The following is a 21477-nucleotide window of genomic DNA, read 5'->3' as shown; positions in this document are numbered from 1 at the left end:
CGCAGCCAGCCTCTCTCTCTCTCGCAGGCAGCCACCACGCTGGCCGGGCTCTCACGCTGACCCAGAGTGGAGTGGCTATTGGGAGAAGTGGGTGGTCATAGAATCATAGAATATTAGGGTTGGAAGTGTCCAATATTAGGTTCCAACCCCCTGCTCAAAGCTGGACCAACACCAACTAAATCATCCCAGCCAGGGCTTTGTCAAGCCAGGCCTTAAAAACCTCTAAGGATGGACATTCCACCACCTCCCTAGGTAACCCATTCCAGTGCTTCATTACCCTCCTAGTGAAATAGTGTTTCCTAATATCCAACCTAGACCTCGCCCACTGCAACTTGAGACCATTGCTCCTTGTTCTGTCATCTGCCACCACTGAGAACAGCCAAGCTCCATCCTCTTTGGAACCCCCGTTCAGGTAGTTGAAGGCTGCTATCAAATCCCCCCTCATTCTTCTCTTCTGCAGACCAAATAACCCCAGTTCCCTCAGCCTCTCCTCGTAAGTCATGTGGTCCAGCCCCCTAGTCCTGTCCCTTCTGCTCCCCACCCGGGCCTGGCTGCCAGGGTCAGAGGCTGAGTGAGCCAGAAACATGCCGGGGAGCAGAAGGGGAGGGACCACCTACTTCTCCCTCTGGCCGCTCCGCTCTGGGTCTGCGTGACAGTCCAGCTGTCCAGTGCAACAGCTGGGCTGCCTGAGAGAAAGCCTGGCCGTGGGAGGCGGCAGCAGGCCACCCCCAGCCCAGTCCCAGCTGCCGGGGACAGGGGCTGAATGGGCTGGGGGGCAGGTGCAGCAGGAGCCAGATAACTGGTGGAGTGGGGAGAGTGCAGCAGTCCCCGGGCTAGGCGTAGGGGGTGGATAGTGAGTGGAGTGCAGTACCTTGAGGGAGGGGGTGGAGCACGGGGCTGGGCCTTAGGGGCAGAGGGTGAAGCAGGGGTGTCCAAATTCCAGAAATTGGAAAGATGGCAATCTTAGCCACCGGCCGGCCCGAACACCACTCCAAGCCCCGGGGCCACCAGCTGGCCCAAGCACCAGCCCGACTCCTAAGCTACCTCGGGCTGCTGGCAGGCCCCAAGCTGCAGGCTGCTGACTCAAGCTGAGCCCCCACTGACTTCGGGGAAGAAGGGGAGCAAGTACGGGGCCTTGGGGCAGAACATGAGCAGGGCCTCAGCCTGGGTTAGGGGAGGCTTAGCCTGCCCTGGCCTATGATACCTGCTGCCCATGAGAGCAAGTCTGTGCTTCCCTCTCTGGCTTTCCCTTGCAAATGCAGCTGGGAACCTGTAACTGTGGAGATATATTCCTCCTGGGAGTACAATAGCCTCTAGAGATGTAAGACTGGGGGATCACACAGAGCCAGCCTAAAACACAGTGCTGGAGCCGAGAAACAAATATGAGCCAGCTCCTGACTGAAAACAGAACTTGCACCCAATATGGTGTTTCACACTTATTTATATGAGCCATCACTTGCGATGTGATCAAACAAGACCAGGCGCGCCCATTGTGCAGCACGGCACTCAGAGAGTCTGGGACACCAGCCTGCTAAAGCCAACAATGGGGGCCAAAGGTCAAACGAGTGGGTCAGCCACAAATACAACAGGCCGCACCTGCCGCAATGAGCAACGCTCCTGGGACATGTCTCCACAGCAAGCGGAAACTCCTGGCAGCAAGACTCAGAGCCTGGCTCGATAGACGTGAACCTGCAGGGCTCATGCTACAGTGCTAAAAATAGCTGTGGAGACATTTGAGCTGGAGCTTGGTTTCTGAAGCCTAGACAGGGTGGCGGGCTCCAGCCTGAGTCTGAACACACCAGTGTGTCCCCAACGTTCCAAGTGTAGACATTGCCTTAACCAGTGTAGGACCTGCGGGTATGACACAGGCAAAGCGCTTCTAGTGTGGATAAGCCATCCCAGCAAAGCTGAGCTTTGTGCAGGTCTAGTAAAACCACCCTCCAGGACAGAAATAAACTAGCTTGGTAAAAGCCCAGCTTTCCCGGCATAGCTGCATCTATACTGGGGGCTGCCAGCACAGCTTTGTCAGTCAGGAAACCCCTCTGCCCGCCATTCAACACAGCTGGGCCAGCAGAATTCTGGAGTGTAGACATGGCCTAAGATCCAAGAAACTTTGCTGGTGTAGCGCTCCCAGCAAAGCCTCCTAGCGGAAACGAGGCTTACACTAGCAGAAAATGCTGTGATTGGTAGCATGTCCCCAGATGGACTAAGCTATACCCCCCATGGGACTGCTTTGCTGGTATAACTCCATCGACACTGGGGCCTACGCTGACATGAAAGCGTAAAACCCTAACACCCACGACTGGGATTACTACACCCACAGATGGTTCCAGTGCAGGCCTGGCTTAACACCAGTATTCTCAATAGCTGCTGGCATCACTTCATCCAGACCAGTGGGTGGTACCACTCAAATGAAACCGGCACGGTTAAAGCGGTACAAACTTCTAGTGCGGCCAAGGCCCTTAGACACCCGAACAACGGGGCCAGAAGAGCTCCGAGCCCCGCAGCTCCCACTGAGGACAATGGTGAAGTCTCTTCCACTGAGAACCCCGGGAGCTGATGGGTGCTGAGGCCATTTGAAAACGTGGCACTACTGGAGAACCCCTATATGCAGTGCTGCTGGAGGCATTAATCCAGGATGATGGTGCCTAAAGTGCCCATCGCTGTAGCATCTAGGCACCATCTTCCTTAGCTCCCAACATGAAATTCCACGGGCAAGCCCCCAGCCCTTCTTCCCCCTGCATGGCCGGTTGGCTCACTTTTGGCACTAAGCTTGCTAGCCAATAATAAACATCCTGCCAATATACACCCTCTCCCCAGTCCGCTCTTCACTCGTCCCCTTGCTCATTCACTCCATTTTGTAAAGTTCTACCTGGATTAGAAAAGGGATAGCAGGGGAGGGAAGGTGGCTTAGTGGCTACAGCACTGGGCTGGGACACAGGAGAGCTGGGTTCAATTTCCCCCTCAGCCACACATTCCCTTGTAACCTTGGTCAAATCACTTAATCTGCCATGACTGTCAGTTCCTCATCCATAAAATGGGGCTAAACCCATTGCTGCTTCATGGGACTAGTGTGATGGTAACAAGTCACTGAGGCTTGGCCGGTGCTACAGTGATGGGGTCATGTAAACAGACAGAAAACAAAGAACAGCAATGAGTGTCTGTGGTACTGGGTGCAGACATTTATTAATGATCCGAAACTGAGCGGTAAGCCGCAAGCTGGCCAGGTTTACATTCATCGCACAACTAGTGGGAGGCTTCTGCAGGCCACATGGGAACAAAGCTGGGTGACACACCCAGAAGAAGGATGGCAAAGGGAATCACATTGGGGCGAAACATCTCTCAGCAAGACAAGGGCGGGGACTGAGGCCAAGACCGCAGGATCAAATGCTTGAGTCTCTACAGCTTGAGCCAGTTGTAACTAGCTGGGGGCAGCAGCTCCAGAAACATCCATACCTGGGCTAGATATCAAAAGGAGACAAAGCACCACAGTGTTTGTGTGTGTGTGGAAACCCCTCTGGGGGCAGCTATATTGCTGCTCTGTCACAGTGTCTGAACCCTGGCTCTTGGGTGGTTTGCTGTCTGAATATACTGGGGTCCATGCAGTGAAGGGCGGAAAGGAAAAATGAGTTGGATGCAGAAAGAGTGGCTCAAGAGAAGCCTCTTGAGGGTTGTTAAGAGACAATGCCAGGACAGGGGATGGCTCACCCACCCCAGAGATCTGAAGGACTGGGGCAGATTTAGAAAGGAGCACTCGAGATGGGGATGTCATTCAGGGGTACCCAACACCACGCAGGGACTCTGGAAAAGTCAGGCCTACCATCAGGGGATGGGAATGCCTCAGGTCAGACAGAGAGCTGTGCAGACTGTTTTCAAATCCCCTTTTTTTCTAAATGCTGCATCCCTGCTGATAAAATAAACAATCCTGGGGGTTAAGGAGTCTGGCAGATCCCTGGGCACCATTGGTCCCAGCTTCCCAAAGGGGGAATGGCCAGTGTGTGAACCCAGTCAGACCTGCTGGGTAAGCACAGTTGTAGCCCTGGGCCCAATCAAAGAGGGGGACGGATGTAAAATTCCAGCCCAGGATAGGGAAAGGCCTGAGAGGGTGAATGCAGGGAGCCCAGCAAGGGGACAGCATACAGCTAGACCCGTAACTGTGGCAGCCTCCACAGAGAGGAGATGAAAAAGATAAGGACAATCTAGTATAGAGGGAAGATAAATAAGAGGAGATGAGACAGATGCATAACATAATGGAAAGCATAGGGCAGGTCAGTCAGGTTCCCCTGCGTACCCTCTCAGAATAAAAGAACAAGGGGGAAGCAACTGAAATTAAGTGACAAAAAAAATTTAAGCCCACCCAAGGAAGTCCTGTTTGAGATGAGATAATTCACCTGTGGAACTCACTGCCACAAGGTATCAAGGCAGAGAGATTAGCAGGATTTGTAAAAAAAGGCTTAGCCATTCATATGAATAATAAAGATCTTGCCTACAGCAATGCCAGCCCTGCCATGAACCAGCCACACAGAGGCCCGGTTTTCAAATGAGTTCTGAATATCTGGCCATGTCAGTGCAGTGGCCAGCTGTTCAGAAGTGCTCAGCATCCAGTAGCAGGCCTTGAGACCAAGGGAAACTCCCTGTGTTGGGTGCTGAACGAATGGAATGGAGAGGCACCTCTGTCCCGTAGCATAAGCACCAGAGCAGACCAGTTCCTGCAGGTCATGCTGCAGCATCACAGGCGGGCGGCTAAGTCCAATTCTTGAGCAACTGTCCTTGCCACCGATAACGTAGGTGTAAAGCACAGGGCCAGAGGATGAAACCGGCACACTACTAGAGCATGAGGCTGGCTGCACTTTTCACTCTCTTCCCTTTCCTCTCTCTCAAGAGCCTCTCTTCGGCCTCTTTGCCTCCCTGTCACAGCACTGAGATCAGTGGGGCCTCTTGCTAGGTCTTCCCAGCTTGCCGTGGCAATATTCTAAGTTTTCAAGTCCCTCTTGAAAACATCCTTGAACCTGAGCCGAGGTCGGCCCAGTGTCCTTGGAGCAGCCACCAGTTCTCCGAGAAGGACATACTTTGGAATGCGTCCAATGATCAGCACAGGTGACCAAGCTGGTGTTTGAAAATCTGGTCATCAGAACCACGGCGATCAGCATCCGAGAAAAACCTAAGTCAGACGATCAGCTAGAACAGAGAACAATCCACGGGCTCTGCCACTGGTGCATCTGTTAATGGCTCGGTGCTTGCACTTACCCTCAGCCCACTAAGACATGAGAGAGACGCGGCTGAACACACCACAGGTGGCCCAGGGGATCAGAGCAACATCCTCCAAATCACTGGCATTCAGCCGAATACCCAGCATGGCAGCCTCCCTTCCCACACAGTGCGCTGCTGAATTAGGGATTGGCTCACCTGTCAGTCAGCCGAGCTATTAACGCCTAGTTCAATTCAGAGGGCTTAGTGACTGCAACCAGATACCAACAGGGGAAGGGAGAGAAGCCATCCTCCAGGGATGCTCTCAGTCAGGCCTGGACTGCCACTGTGACAGCACTGCTCACACGCCTGCTCTGAGAGATCACGAAACCAGTGAATGCCTCCTTAGCACCAAGCGTGGCAGCGCCCCTCTCCACACGAAACACGGCCAGGCTGACTCCGACGGGCCTACTCAGAGCACTAGACTGGGACTCGGGTTCTATTCCTGACACCGGCCTGCAGGGTGACCTTGAGCATGTCACTTCACAGCCCTGTGCCTCAGTTCCCCTTTTACGAAGTAAGAATAATGATGCTGGCCGCTCTGGGGAGTGCTCGGAGATCCGCAGCTCAGCTCTTGTAGAAGAGCTAAGGATTACAATGATACAGTTAACCCCGTGCAGGACCAGGACCCCCATGCTCAGCACTTTGCAGAATCAAGCCCTTGGTAGAGACCGTGAGGCTAACGCTCTGAGTGCTGGTATCATGTGTCTCGCCTCCCCCTTGGCACCGAGTCTTCTGTAGGGCAGATGACTTGGGCGGCAGCAGCAAAGGGGTGGGCTGAGATCTATGGGACCCTCTCCCTGCCCCTGTCAGGAGCTGCTTGTTTGGGGCATGGGATGCAGCAATAGGTTTGCAAGCAGTAGCGGGGGTCCCCTCCTACCTAAGCCATTCAAGAGGGAGCAGGAGCCAGTTTCAGGGCATGGTCTGTCCTCACTGTGCAGTGAGCCCGTCAGAGCAGGACCTGGGTTGGGGTTGTCTCCCTGCCCTCCACACAGGGCCGGCTCTAGGATTTTTGCCACCCCAAGCAAAAAAATTTTTGGCCGGCCCTGCTTTTTTTTCGTGTCCCCCCCACCCCTGGCTCCGCCCCAACTCCGCCCCTTCCCAACCCCTTCCCCAAATCCCCAGCCCCGCCTCCTCCCCCGGGCATGCCGCATTTCCCCCCATTGCTTCCTGCAGCTCCCCCCCGCCACAACCCCTGCCCTAGCTCACCTCTGCTCCGCCTGCTCCCCTGAACATGCCACCACTCCGCTTCTCCCCCCCCCCAGGAGAGGGAGAGGCAGCGCGTTCAGGGGAGTAGGCAGAGCAGAGGTGAGCGAGGGGGGGGGAGCGCAGGAAGTAATGGGAAGGGGGTAGAGGAACCGCTCCCCGCCCCAGCTCGCCTCCGCTTCACCGCCGCCACCTCCCCCGAGCATGCCGCTGCTCGACTTCTCCTCCCTCCCTTCCAGGCTTGCCGCGCGAAACAGCTGTTTGGCGCGTGGCAAGCCTGGGAAGGAGTGAGGAGAAGCAGAGCCACAGCTGCGCGCTCAGGGGAGCAGGCGGAGTCGAGCTGGGGCAGCGGGGGCACATTTCTAGCTAGGGGCGGCATGGCCGGCGCCGGAATGCCGCCCCTAGAAATGTGCCGCCCCAAACACCTGCTTGTCTTGCTGCTGCCTGGAGCCAGCCCTGTCTCCACACTCCCAACCTCCCCATTGATTCTTTCCACACCTGCAATAATCGACCAGTTAAAGCCCTGGATACTAAATATGCCTCCAGCCAATCAGAGTGTTGCTTTTCACTGATGCACCCTCTGTCCTTCCCACAAGGCCTCTCTTTGGAGGTTGTGATTGGTCAAGACTACAACAGGCTGATTTGAGGTATTGTCAGCATTAATATCTAGGGCTCATATGGCACCATTCTGTCATAGACCTCCAAGCCCTTTACAAAGGACGCCAGTATCATGACATCTATTGTACACATGAGGAAACTGAGGCATTAAGTGGTGATATGTCTTGCCCAAGATCACCTGGCTGAGCCAGGAACAGAACCCAGGTCTCTGGCTCCCAGGCCTGTGCTCTATCAATGAGGCAACACTGCCTGTCCTCTGCAGTCATTAGCGTGTATCCCAACATTTTCATAGTGTGTTGAGCGATCTCACTGTTAAGCCTTTGTTTTATGAGCAACTCACCTTTCCATTCCTAGCCCGATGCCATTTTGCATTTGGTTCAGATGCTGCCTGGACAGACAGAGAGAGACAGTGCTCTAGGGAGCCTTGATGTTCCTTTCTTGTTTGGCGGCTTCTGTGCACAAGGACAATGGTGCCGCCAACCCCACACTCACCTCAGAGCAGCACCACCTCAAGAGCTGTGGCTGCCCTTTGGGGAGCTCACGCGGGATGTGTGAATGCAGAGAGGCTGTTGGAAGGACAATTCTTTTCCAGGTGTGACAGCAACGCATGTCAGAGGCTCCTGCTCCCGGGGCCCTTGAGGCGCTGTAGATGTTGGTTCCTCAGAAGGCAGGAGAGCTAAACGCACCTGAGGGAGGAAACGCAGTGATCAAAGGGACGCGAGCCATCGCAGCTTCCCTACTTGGCTTGGCCACTTTTGGCAGAGTGGGTCTTCTTGAAAACCTGAAGCGCAAGCGGGCAGGGTGGGGCCATAGTGTGATGGTAGCTGCTGGGCATTAGAACACTAGGGAAGGTGAGATATTGGGAGCGTTTCTAAAAGCTCTGCTCCAGGAATTACTGGGGGATGGGACCCAACGCAAGACCTCCTGCTCCCAAAGCACAGGTCGCTGGAGTGAAAGGAGGCTTACCAGGTGCTGTTAGCAGACCCAGGCCTCTGACACGCACTGGAGCCATTCCAAGATGTTCCAGCAGAGGGCACCACACTGTTCATTTAAATACCGTTATCATCTTTGGTAGTGTCATGCGCAGGGAAAGGGAGACCCTTTGGTCGAAGGGCAGTAACTGCCCAGCTCGGGGTGTAAGATTCTGAAGAGGGGTAATAGGGCTACCGGCCCTTTCCTGGGGTGCTAGCGGTGGTGTACTTTGGTACCTGCCCCTCTCTGTGGGGTGTTGGCGAGGGGGGGTATACAGGGGTACCTGCCCCTCTCTGGAGGGAGGTGTCAGAGAGGGGAGTATACAGGGGTACCTTCTCCTCTCTGGGGAGGTCTTGGGGGTATACAGGGGTACCTGCCACTCTCTGGAGGGGGGTGTCAGAGAGGGGGATATACAGAGGTACCTGCCCCTCTCTGGGGGTGGGGTTGGGGAGTATACAGGGGTACCTGCCCCTTTCTGAGGAGTGTCAGAGATGGGGGTATACAGGGGTACCTGCCCCTCTCTGGGGGGGGGGTGTTGGGCAGTATACAGGGGTACCTGCCCCTCTCTGGGGGTTTGGGGGGTATACAGGGTTTGACTGAGGGCAGGGGGCAGACTGCCAGGTCCTCAGCAGCACCAGTGCAGCTCGTTGGGTCCTTGGGTCCTTGCCCCAACGAGTCTCCATGGGGAGCACTGGTGGTGAATGCAGGGGGTGTGAGGGGGTAGGTCATACTCTTCAGGGCCCCCCAGTGCAGGAGGGACTCCATGGCCATTCAGGAAGGGAGGAGCTCACAACTCAGGCCTCTCCCCCCTACCCCGGGCCCTTCTCAGGCTCTCCTTTCTTGGGGGGGGGGGGAGACTGGGGGCCTTTGTTCTGAACCACACAGCTCCCGTCCCTGCCATGAACCCCAGGATCTGACTCCCTTGTGCCCCAGAAGGAGCTGACACCCTGGACAGGGGTTGGGGTGGGCACCCGTCTGAGTGACCCATGCGAGTGGCCAGGAGCAGGCAGCCCATCCATGTCTAGTAACGACTGACACCCTGAGAGCAGCCAGAGGCCCAGCCAGGATCGAGACCCTGTTGTGCCCAGCACTGCCCAAACACACATGGGGACATGGCCCTGAGAGGCTCACACTGGTAGTGACAGCACAGAGTGCACATAGTGGGCACGGCAGGGTGGTGAATGGGGGGAGGGGGGGTATGGCACTGGGGCACAACAAGAATTCATCTGGTCTGTGGAAGTTGTAGCTTCTCGTGAGTTCTGGCAGGTTCCTGAGGCCTATGATCCCCGGCCTGACCTCCCGAGGCTCCGTGCCAGGCCGGCCCCCTCTCCTGCGGCGGTAGCCACATTGGTGTGACAGAGCATTTTGAAAAGCGCTGATCCACCAGCATGGGGGGCTCTGGCCATCCCCCCGCCAGGCAGGTGGGAGGCAGGGAGTGCACTGGCTGCGGCTGGCTCCTCGGGATAGCAGCACACGCTGCGTGATCTGTTGTGGCAGCTTCCCTGCAGCCTGGAGCCAGCCTGGAGCTAGCACTGAGGATGGCTTTAATTGCTTTCAGATTCGCTAGTGAGCCCATGACAGCCTGGGCTATGCAACTGGAGCAGCTGCAGCACGGCCAACTGCCCCCGGTTTGCTAGGGACAGGGCCCGGTTTTCATCCCTCTTCCGGCTGCTTTTGAAAGGAAAAAACGAAAGGAAGGCAAGATGCTGCCTGTGCCCCTTTCCAGACTGGCAACCTCTTCGCTTAGAGCCCAACGCTCTAGCAGCTTCAGGCAGCCCCTCTGGCCCAGCGGCTCCAGAACCCCGTGACATGGGGACCTCCCAACCTTCCTCTATTAACTCCACTGGGTGGTAACAACACAACCAATAGCAACCTGCTGCCCCTCACCCACCAGCTGAGGTTTCCATGGCACGCACAAACCTCGACTGAGCCTCATGTCTCTGCTACTGTGTCTGGTCATCAACCCCATTTTACAGAGGGGGAAACTGTGGCACAGGGCAATGACATGATTTGCCCATGGTGACATGAATCAGGGGCTCCCAGAACCATGCTGTAACCCATAGGCGCCGACTTCCCCTCTGCCCGGTGGGTGCTCGACCCCACCCCACCCTTGGCCCCACCTTTTCTCGTCCCTACCCCTCTCCCTTCCCCCAAGCACCTGTCATTGCCTTGCGTCTTCTCCACCTCCTCCCCTGAGCGTGCCTTATCCCCACTCCTCCCCCTCCCTCCCAGAAAGTCCTAAGCGCCACCAAACAGCTGTTAGGCGGCACAGGGGCGGGAAGCACTGGGAGGGAGGGGGAGGAGCAGGGATGCAGCATGCTCGGGGTGGGCGGGGAGAACTTGGTTGCTGGTGGGTGCAGAGCACAGGCTAATTTTTTCCCATGGTGCTCCAGCCCCGAAGCACCCACGGAGTCGATGCCTATGCTGTAACCTCACCAGGGCCTCTGGGCCCTGAGCTTCTACCCAGCCAAGCAGGCTAGTGCTCTGTAAACTCAGCTTGCCTCCCACCCCCACAGTTAACAATCTGAGGGCTGGGAATGGGGCTTTTGCTCTCACCAAGGGGCTGTGATGTTTGCCCTGAGATGAGCGATAACGGGAATGTCACAGAGGGATGGGGGTGGGGATTTGCAGGGGGGATCAGACCCCAAAGAATGTCAAGCAGGCGAGGGTGATGACAGAGCGATGATAGAGCCAATGGGACTATTCAGTCTGAAGGGCAGAGAGCACAGTCTAGTGGGGGTCATGTCTCAACTCTGCCTGGGATCATGGGCAAGTCACTGCCCTTCTCTACACCTCGGTTTCCCCACCTGGCTCCTGGGGCACGACGATGCTGAGGAAGCACAATGGGATTCTCAGCTGGAAGGTGCTGTAACATTATTACTGAACAGCCGCATAACTGCGGGGCAGGAGACACAGGGGCCATTCTTTTTGAAAGGGACAATTGCCATCAGACATCATGCACCCCTCCCTCCCGCTCTCCTCAGGGCTCAAGCAAGGTCCCCCTCCCCACCCACCTGGGCATGAACAGCAGGGCTCACTGGGCAAGGGCTCCACAATTAAAAGCCTGCACCCGATTGAAGCTGCATGGGTTGGCCCCTCTTCACCGTGATTCCTGCCATAGAACAGCATTCGCTTTCAGCCCCTCTTTCCCCAAGCACCAGTAAAGCACTAGCCAGGCCGGAGCTGCACTGTGTGGTCCCCAGCGCCCCTCGGGGGATAGAACCGGGCACCCAACCTTCTGCTACCTGAAGCAAAGGGGGAGCCCCGTATGGCTCTGGCAGCAATAGCCCCATACACCACTCGCTGTTATCTCCCACTGCAGGGAGACAAAGGCCCCCACCTCAGCCTGGGGAAGCGGGAATTTAGTATCACAGGCTTTTAAAAGGCTCAGCCCTGTTCGCACTGTACCCGGGGCCCATCACTGCAGGGCTGTAGCCAGGGCTCCCACCTACTGCACAGCCCTTTATGTAACAGGTTGGGTACAGTGCAGAGGGGCTCAGCAGCCATCCCCTTGGTCACAGGTCCTCAACAAGCGCCCCCTGTCAACTGCTCCCCAGACACTGTGAGGGAACCCAGCCACTGGGCCCCAGGTGTTTTAAACTTGAAAAGAGCCCAGGAATTTCCCGCAGTCTTGGGAACTCAGGGCACAGACCCTCTATCTTGCACACCCCCCACCCCCTCCTGAGACCTGGACCCTGCTTGTCCGGCTACCTCATCCCATAAACATAGCCTCTCGCAGACGTGAGCCTTCTGGGTTAGTCTAACTCTCTCAGGGGGGCCGTGGTCAGTGTAACCATACAACACAGAGAGCCATTCTGTTCAGGAGCGAACACCATCAGTCATTTACGTAACAGATACAGCACAGGAGAGGCCAGTTCCCACAGAACACAACAACCTGTCATGTCCACCCCCCCATCAGCTCACCTTGGGAAGCCTGGGTGACCGCCTGTGTTCAGGTAGGCAGGGCCCCTGCCTCCTCAGGCCCCTACATGCTGGGTTGCATCTCCCTCCTTTTGAACTGAACTAAAAATGGCTCCTGAGCAACTCCTGGCCTTTTATAACTTTCAGGCCCCCCATCAGGTGATGTCTTTCTCAGGTGATCACAGACCTTGGCCAGGTGACTTTGTTACCGAGACAACTTCTGCTAAACCAGTTCTCCTGATGGAAGCCATCTATTGTAATTGGAGAGCACTTAACATCAACAACCCTTTGCCACCAGTCTTGGGCATTTCAGTCCGTGGAGGCAACCAGCCAATGGAGAAAGCAAAGGGGGGCTGCACATTCAAAACGGAATCTGTGGTCTGGTAAAGTTCCCTGCAAAGGGTTCCTAAGCTCACACAGCATTCACACATTGTACGGCCAGATCCCCCAAATCCTCACATCTCGCCCACCTGACTGTGACAGCTCAGTACAATGTCTATGCAAGTGAGCCAGCCCTCTTCAATACCATGGCAGTCCTGGCTGACTCTGGCAATGAGGAGCAGACTCTTGGGACAGGCAGACCTGTTTAAACCTAAACTCCCTGGGCATCAGCTGGCCTGGGGGAGGAAATGCTGCTGGATGCACTGACATCCTGCTTGCTAGACAGGAGTGCCAGAGCAGCCACAGCTTTAATGCTCTGGCATTCCCATCTTCCGCAAGCCACCCCAGCAGGTAATGAGCCCTTCTGCAAACGCTTCCAGTAGTTCTGTCACTGGAGCCTCAGATCTGCACAATAACTGACCCCAATCAAGATAGGAGGGGGAGAGGGGCCAGGGCTGGGAATCAGGACTCCTGGGTTCTATTCCCATCCACTGGCAGGAGTGTGAGCTAGTGCATCAGAGCCATGGCAAGGGAGTCAGGACTCTTGGGTTCTGTTCACAAGTCAGGGGAGTGGGGTCTAGTGGTTAGACTGGAGGCTGAGAGTCAGGGCTCCTGGGTTCTGTTCACATTACCTGGCAGGAGTGTGGTCTAGCAGGGATTCTGCTAGGGGCTCAGATTACAGCAGGGATTCTGTTCCCAGCTCTGGGGAGTGGGGTAGAGCATGGGGGACTGAGAGTCAGGACACTGGGTTTTAGTCACAGCACCTGGAAGGAGTGGGGTTTAATGGTCTGAGAATCAGGCCTGTTGGGTTCTCCTTCTTAGCGCTGCCCCTGACGTGATCTGTGGCCTTAGGCACGTCACCTCTGTCTGGCCATCCAAACTGCCAATCCTAGGTGCTTTTAATTTGTCTGTCACCACAGCCTGCAGGTGCCAAGACTCCACCCACCCTGCGCCTCAGTTTACAATGGAGGGAATGGCTCTTCCCCAGGGGCAGTGGGAGATGGCATTAATGGCGGAACGGGCATCAGATCCTTGGCGGCCAGGTGCTAGAGGAGCAAAGGGGCTCAGCAGCAGTGGGTGGCGATGAGGAGGGCACCCCACTGTGAAGCAGGGCAGGCCTCTCACATGTCCTGCGAATGACTGGGTGCGATGTGCACACACACACAAACACTCCAGGACGGGCTTTGCCCAGGTGGCTAAACGGCAATGGCAGCTGTTCCCAGGTCAGCTCTCTGAGCAGCTCCGGCAGACCAGGGCCTTGGGGTGCCATGGTCAGCACTGGAGTCCGTTGGCAGACTTGGGGGCAGAGGGTCAGGTCAGGAGTCTGAGGTACATGGCGTGTGGAGGAGGTGGAGCCCAGCACTGGAGTAGCGGGGGGCTGTGGGTCAGGACTGAGGGGTGTTGTCAGAGCTGGGGGGGCAGGCCCCCTACACACAGAGCTCTGCCAATGCCCCTCAATCCCGACCCGCAGCCCCTGCTACCGCAGCCCTGGGTTCCCCCACACACAGCCTTGCCAGTGCCCCTCAATCCGGACCCGCAGCTCCTGCTAAGGCTGCCCCTGAGCAGACACTCCCATCCCACCAGCATGGTGTTCTACTTCTGTGCCTCAGGTAGCATAGTGCTACCAGTGCGTCACCTCACTGCCCCCTTCCCTCCAAGGGGTAATTACCTGCCTGGTCATTTCTGCCCACCCCGCCCCCATGCTAGGCAGGTGATGCATGAGCAAGCAGAACCATCAATAAATCCCTTAGCCCAGCCACCTGTGGGCAGCTTTCCCAGGCCCCACTCCAGAGACGCCAGCCCTTCCTGCTGGTTCATAACACCCTCTGCCCCCTTCCTCACAGGAGAGCTGTGACCTGGACACTGAGGCCAGCCAGGGGAGGGCTGGGGCATTGACACGCTCACCTGTGAGGATTTACACTGTCAGTGCCCACAGCAGGAGCCGGGGTCTTTGGAAAGCACTGGCTTTCAAGGGAGGGACATCCCCTTGGGCGTGACACCTTCGGGGGCTGTGCTGGAACCAGCTCAGATGGGGTGTGAGTTGGGCCGTTGATCCTGCTGGCCCTGCTGTGTGCAAGGAGCTGCATGAACCACCAGTGGCACAGGGACTGTAGGCCCAGAGGAGACCTGAGCCAGGGGTGCCTTGGCCAGCAGCTCAGGAGAGCAGGGCCCAGGTCCGGGGGGAAGGGGAGGAGGCCAAGCTGAAAACTGGAATCTTTCCTGCCGGGGAGTGGAGGCACTGGCAGCTGCGTACGGCCTAGAGGCCCATTAACCCGGCCGCGAGCAGCCTGCATTATTGACAAGGTTGAAGCCAGGCCCTGGCGCAGGCAGCCACGGAGCCAGCCCAGCTGCATGTGCGCAGGGCCGAGTGCGCGGCAGGCAGCCCCCAGGCAAAGCACTCTGCCTGCTCCACAGAGCCCCCCTCCCCAGCAGCTGGGCAGGGGCAGGGGGGCTGCTCAAAGGAGTCTCTGAGTGGGAAGTGTTTCATGGCAAGAGGGGGTTGGCTCCTTGTTGGAGTGGCTGGAAGGTGTCCAGCATATGAGCAGGCCTGGACTGCTCTGGACCCAGGGTAGGGGGGGGGTGGCTTGGTCCAGAGACAGCGATCCCAGGGGAGAGCAGTGTGTAGTTTCTCCACCCTCACCCCTCGGTCACCAGGCTTTGGCTGTGCTGGCTGGGGTTTCATAGGCAAGATCCTGGCCAGAGACATGCTCAGTGCCCAGAGCATGGAGGTGCCGTGCCCATGCCCACCCTGCCCAGCCAGCGCCACCCCTCCATACTGACAGGTGATGTCACATAGGGATGGTGCATGTGGACAGCACCAGGTATCACATGGGCACAGGGGGTCTCACATGGGGGTAACACAGGGGGATGGTACAGGGAATATCACATGTGGAGTCATGGGGGGTATTGGGGGGCATGGAGATGGCTTGGGGTGGCATAGGGATTATCTCATGAGGGTGACACAGAGGCATCATCCATTGCAGAGCACCACACTGAGGCTGGGGCAGGGGAGGTGCTAAGGCCCCTTGCAAACCCTGTCTGTTCACCCAGACACTGACACCCCCCACCCCGCCGGTTGTTCTTTTCAAGCCTGCCTTCGTCTCAGCGGAGCTCCGCGGCGTGAAATGCACAATATGCTCTATCTGCCCTGTGGGAGCCATAAAATATTCACCAGCAGCTCCCATTATCGTCAGATGCAATCAAAGAGGCAGAGCGTATGCGAGGCCCTGCTCGGTGACACGGCCCCGCGCTCTCCTGAACGGGGCAAACTGGCCACGGGGCCCGGCCGTCACTGGCTCCCACCCAGCAAGGCAGGGAGACTGCGAAACGGGCTCTGCTCAGGGGGAGCAGAACCCACCGCAGATGAGGCACTGGTGCTAGCATCTGACAGGCGGCCAGAAGCCTTCTAGCTCAACGGCTGCGTGTGTACGGAGAGGGGCCGCTGGGGCTACCCTGGTGCACATCCGCCAAGGCACAGGGTGGGCATGGGGTTTGCACCCCCTTCAGGGGGGGTGTAGACAAGCCGAGTATTGTCCCGATTTTATGGTGCTCTTCTCCCATCATGCACTGCGCCCAGCCAGGGTGCCCTTCCCCCAGTCACAGTCACTACTGCCGCACAGCTCTTCCTGCCCTTCCCACCCAGCACAGGCATCGCCTTCCAGGACGTCCTGGCCTTGCCAGGGTTCAAGGGAGGGATCCTCCACTGTCGGCACTAAGGTCCTGCCCCAATCCATGCCCCTTGCCCACAGCCCTGCGTCAAACACCTGCCTTTGTGCCCCTGCCCAGCTGGCCCCTGACACTGGAGCAGGTGGGGAAGTGAGCCAGCTGGTTCTAAGCCAGCCAGTGCTGTTTTTCCGAAGCAGCGTCCCCTGCCTGGTAGCAATTTAGACCCGGATGTGGGTTTATCTGGTGTTCTCATGTGGAGTTGCTGGGGACACAGTGGGGGCCGTTTTTCACACATGCAACCCACCCCCGCCAGTGTGATGGTGCGTGCGAGGTCATGCCGATGGGGGCAGGGCACTCTTAGCAATGGGATCCGCTCACAGCAGCACCAGAATGTCTGCTATCCTGGAGATGCAGCAGTGCACACCCTACCCCGGGGACTGCCCCCAGCCTCTCTGCAGGGGCTGACGCCCTGCGGCAGGGCAGTGACACATGTAGGCTTTGCCCTACAGGATGATGGGAAGAAAGTGGCCACGCCCCAATCCCAGCTCCTGCATCAGAAGCTACTGCCTTTAACAGGTCCATGTGTGAAAACACATGAGGCAAATCAGGACCAGGCTGGCCAACAGGGCGATTGACAGTTCCACAGAAATCACTTTAAAGGTCTTTCCTCATGGCAGCTTTGGCCTTGACTCCAGCTGACTCTGAGCGAAGGACATCGCCTATGGACTCACCAGCACCACTTCCCTGGAGGCCTCCTACTTCTAAATCTAATTACCACCACTGGGGCTAGAACTTCAGCTAAACAAGTAACTTGATCCTCTCTGGCAGTAGGAGTAGGCTCTTATCCTCTCTGCAGAGTAGCCACCAGAGGGGGAGGTACTAGACCTACCCAGAGCAGGGTGTTGGAGCTTGTTGGCGTGGCCAATTGTTGATTGTACAGCCCCAGATGATCTGGCTCCAGGACGGTCACTCCCCAGCATGTGTTGTGTGAACTGACAGCTGGTAGGGTCATGCACCGCCCCTGAGCTGCAAAGCAGGATACTGTGCAGTGGTGAATAATATATTTATATTGTATAAGGGGGAGTTGCCAACAGAGCTGGACGTTGAGGCCACCGGGTGTCATCACACTGCTCTTTAATCAGAAAATGTTGCCATTGTACAAATACTGGCGGAGAAATACGGAAAAACCCAGACATTGTTTGTTTGTCCTGGCAGATTTTTTAAAGGAGTCTTTAGACGTAGCAGGTGGCAATAGAGCCGGGCAAAATATTTTGCGTGAAATTTTTTTCTGGCACAAAATGAAGATCCAGCAACACCTAAACATTTCCCGCATCTGTGTCAGCTTCACCGACCTGGTCATTTGCCAAATACCCTACCAAAACAATTCTGAAATACCGCAAACGTTTCATCTTCACATTTTTCAAATGAAATATTTCAATGTTTTGGTTTGAAATGACTTTTCATTTCAAAATTTCCTTTAATTTTATTTTTGAAAATTCAAAAATGTTTAAAAATGGTCATAATGGAAATGAAACCTTTCCACTTTGTCATAATGAAACATTTCACTCAACCCCAAATATGGTTTTTTTGACTTTTCAATTCCCCAAAACTTTTGAAAAGTTTTCACTTTCCATGTGATCTGAGACTAATTTTCTTCTGACTTCTTGCCAGTGAATCAAAAACTCCATTATTCACCCATCTCTACTTGGCAACACCTCTGTTTGCCAGGGGCAGAGAAATCAGCATGCTATTTTGGTTGCGAATGTGACCATTACGGTTACAGAACCTTTTATAGCTCTGAGTTTTGTCTGTTGACTGGTAATGATGGGGGCTTGAATGTGAGGTCATTAAGGCTCAGACAGCATCTGTGGTCTCAAACTGGGGTCTCTGGATCACTGGTGGCTCATGGAGCATTTTTGCTTTTCCTCAGCGCTGGATGATGAATCTGTGAGTCTCCAAGCAGTGCCTAGTCCAGGACAAGTGGAATTCCCAGAAATTTAGCCAAGCACATCTGCTGGGCATGCCAATCCACCAGTGGCTGGGCAAAAAATGACATCAAAAAGAGCCTCAGCATCAACTAATCTGTGTTGCCAGTTTTCAGAGTAACAGCCGTGTTAGTCTGTATTAATTCTTGACATCTGATTTATGTCCATTATAACATTCATAAACCAGTCGGAGAACACTTCAATCTCTCTGGTCACGCAATTACAGACATGAAGGTCGCTATCTTAAACCAAAAAAACTTCAAATCCAGACTCCAGCGAGAAACTGCTGAATTGGAATTCATTTGCAAATTGGATACTATTAATTTAGGCTTAAATAGAGACTGGGAGTGGCTAAGTCATTATGCAAGGTAGCCTATTTCCCCTTGTTTTTTCCTACCCCTTCCCCTAGACGTTCTGGTTAAACTTGGATTTATGCTGGAAATGGCCCACCTTGATTATCATACACATTGTAAGGAGAGTGGTCACTTTGGATGAGCTATTACCAGCAGGAGAGTGAGTTTGTGTGTGGGGGGGGGGGGTGAGAAAACCTGGATTTGTGCTGGAAATGGCCCACCTTGATTATCATGCACATTGTAAGGAGAGTGGTCACTTTGGATGAGCTATTACCAGCAGGAGAGTGAGTTTGTGGGGGGGGGGGGGGCGGAGGGTGAGAAAACCTGGATTTGTGCTGGAAATGGCCCAACCTGATTATTATACACATTGTAAGGAGAGTGATCACTTTAGATAAGCTATTACCAGCATGAGAGTGGGGTGGGAGGAGGTATTGTTTCATGGTCTCTGTGTATATAATGTCTTCTGCAGTTTCCACAGTATGCATCCGATGAAGTGAGCTGTAGCTCACGAAAGCTCATGCTCAAATAAATTGGTTAGTCGCTAAGGTGCCACAAGTACTCCTTTTCTTTTTGTGTTGCCAGTGTCTGTGTTCTTGAGAAGTCAGCACTAAGCCGGACAGATACTGCAGTGATGGACACCTTAGAGATGCAGACGACCAATAGCAGAAGCTGCTGCTGCTGCTGTTGAGGGAATCCAGTGCTTGGCTGGGTGCACTGCTGGAGGGTCACCTACATATTTAGTCTGCAGAAGAGGAGAGTGAGGGGAGATTTGATAGCAGCCTTCAACTACCTGAAGGGGGGTTCCAAAGAGGATGGAGCTCGGCTGTTCTCAGTGGTGGCAGATGACAGAACAAGGACCAGTGGTCTCAAGTTGCAGTGGGGGAGGTCTAGGTTGGATATTAGGAAACACTATTTCACTAGGAGGGTGGTGAAGCACTGGAATGGGTTACCTAGGGAGGGTGGTAGAATCTCCATCCTTTGAGGGTTTTAAGGCCCGGCTTCACAAAGCTCTGTCTGGGATGATTTAATTGGGGTTGGTCCTTCTTTGAGCAAGGGATTGGACTAGATGACCTCCTGAGGTCTCTTCCAACCCTAATCTTCTATGATTCTATATCTCCAGGCAGAGGTCTTCGACTGCCAGCAACAAGGGAGACTCAGGCCAGACAGCGGGTGCTGTCCTCATTTTAAAGACAGGTTCAATCATCAAATAATTATTATTTAATTGATCAACTGCTCATTGAAAGGCAATTTCCCACACCCCTCTATCTCAGAGCTGCACCTCCACAGCTCACCTAGTGCCCCATAATCCTGACCCCCAGCTCCCTCACTATCCCGGCCCTGGGGGACCTGCTTAACAGAAGAATTGGGACACGAGCTGCCCAGGCCAGGCCGACAGCCAATGGCCACAGCAGCCTCAGCTTAAATCCAGGCTCAGGACACCTCCCTCAGGTGCCTCAGTCTGGGGCCCCCCAAGTCGACTACAGCGCCACACAGCACCTCTCCCCCTCTTGTCTCCACCCCACTTCTCTCTAGCTTGACATCCAGATCTGGTCATTCCTGTATTGTTCCTGTCACAGTGCTGAGAGCTATTTGGGGGTCTCCGGCATTGAGCCGCCCTTGTCAGGATCTGTCTCGGTCACTTAGCTTTGCTCAGCAACTACCTGTGTTGAACCTACCTGTCAACATGCATCAGGCCTGAAATCCTGCTTGTCACAGGCTGGCCCGACCAGCTTCCAACCCCCCTCCCTTGCTCTTCCTGACAAACCTTCCCTTTCACGTCCCCCACCCTCAAGATTTAACCTAGCAGTAGGTTCGAAAGGGTCAGCTGATTTCGTGGTTAGATGGAGGTGGCTTCCATTCGGTCTTGGGGTAGTCCATCAGCCATAGCCCTTTTTCAGGTATCCCCACCACTAGCAACAGCAGGTTATTATCCAGTGTAGCCCTGGCTAGTTTAACTTGCCTCGTGGTGGTCACTCTGACCTGTGTAGTCAGGCTTAGGGCCCCTAAAAGGCAGCTAACCCCAATATTGCATTTTACTATGAATGGGAATTTGTCCAAACATTTATATCAGAAAGTGTGTTACTCGCTCATTCCTAGCCCTGTGTTGTATGTCATCCAGTAAGGGAGCAGATGTGCCATCATGTGACCTTTGGTGACCAACCACAGGACAGAGATGGCAAAGAATCAAGGCAAACAGTTGGCAAGGGTCCCCTCATCTGAAAACGCTGTGGTAGAAACTTGGGGAGAAGAGAATGAGGATGCACCAACCAAACCGGGGATACAATGCACCAAGAATCTTTCAACTCTCTCTGCTAATAACCATACCTACAATAAAGGGAAATCCTCTCACATCACCACAATTTTGCTTTGGTCTGGCATGGGAATTAGACTCCAGAGAAAACCAGCCTGGGGGAATATTACAGAGGGAGCCCAGCAAGCAGTGCAGCGATCAGAGAGTGGAGTGAGGGTGCTCTGGGAGGAGTGGTAACATCCTAGGTGGCAGGGAGACAATGCCCCAATTCAGGAGCCCCCTGAAAGGCTCAGGCCATCCCATATAATTCGCACCTTAGCTGCCAGCACTGCTGGTAACAGGCATCAGCCACAGCCACCATCATCTTCTTGGTGACTGTCCCCAAAGCCACCATCACTGCTACTGCTGGCTGCAGTCCCCGCACACCTTCCACCCACGCTGCCAAGAACGGAAACTCAATGGACTCTCAAACAAATGGGGGATGCAGCTAGGGTGGAAGTGACGGGCTCCCCTCTATGACTGTTCGACAGAGGTCAGGCTGTAGCGACAGGCTGCGTTAGTCATTCCCGGAGCTAGAGAAAACCACAGGATCTGCATCCAGCAGCCTCAGTAAAGGATCCCCCTTTTTACTCAGCCTTACTAACCCCAGCCTTTCTCCTCTCTTCACCAAGGGACAGGACAGAGGCTAGGCCTAGCTGGTGGAGGAGTGGGGTGAGTTAAGGAAGCCGAGGGCAACTTGAACCTTGGGGGTGGGTGGCTGCAGAGCATGCCCCAACATAGCACTAGGGTCTACGGCCGAACACTGAGGCAGCATCCAACAGGTCCCCCCTTCACTCCTCCCCCTGTATTTGACACTGCCCTCTATGCCCCAGCAAGA

The sequence above is a fragment of the Lepidochelys kempii genome, chromosome 10, assembly GCF_965140285.1.
Source record: "Lepidochelys kempii isolate rLepKem1 chromosome 10, rLepKem1.hap1, whole genome shotgun sequence".
Taxonomy (NCBI): Eukaryota; Metazoa; Chordata; order Testudines; family Cheloniidae; genus Lepidochelys; species Lepidochelys kempii.
Note: the sequence above shows the minus strand (reverse complement) of the source record.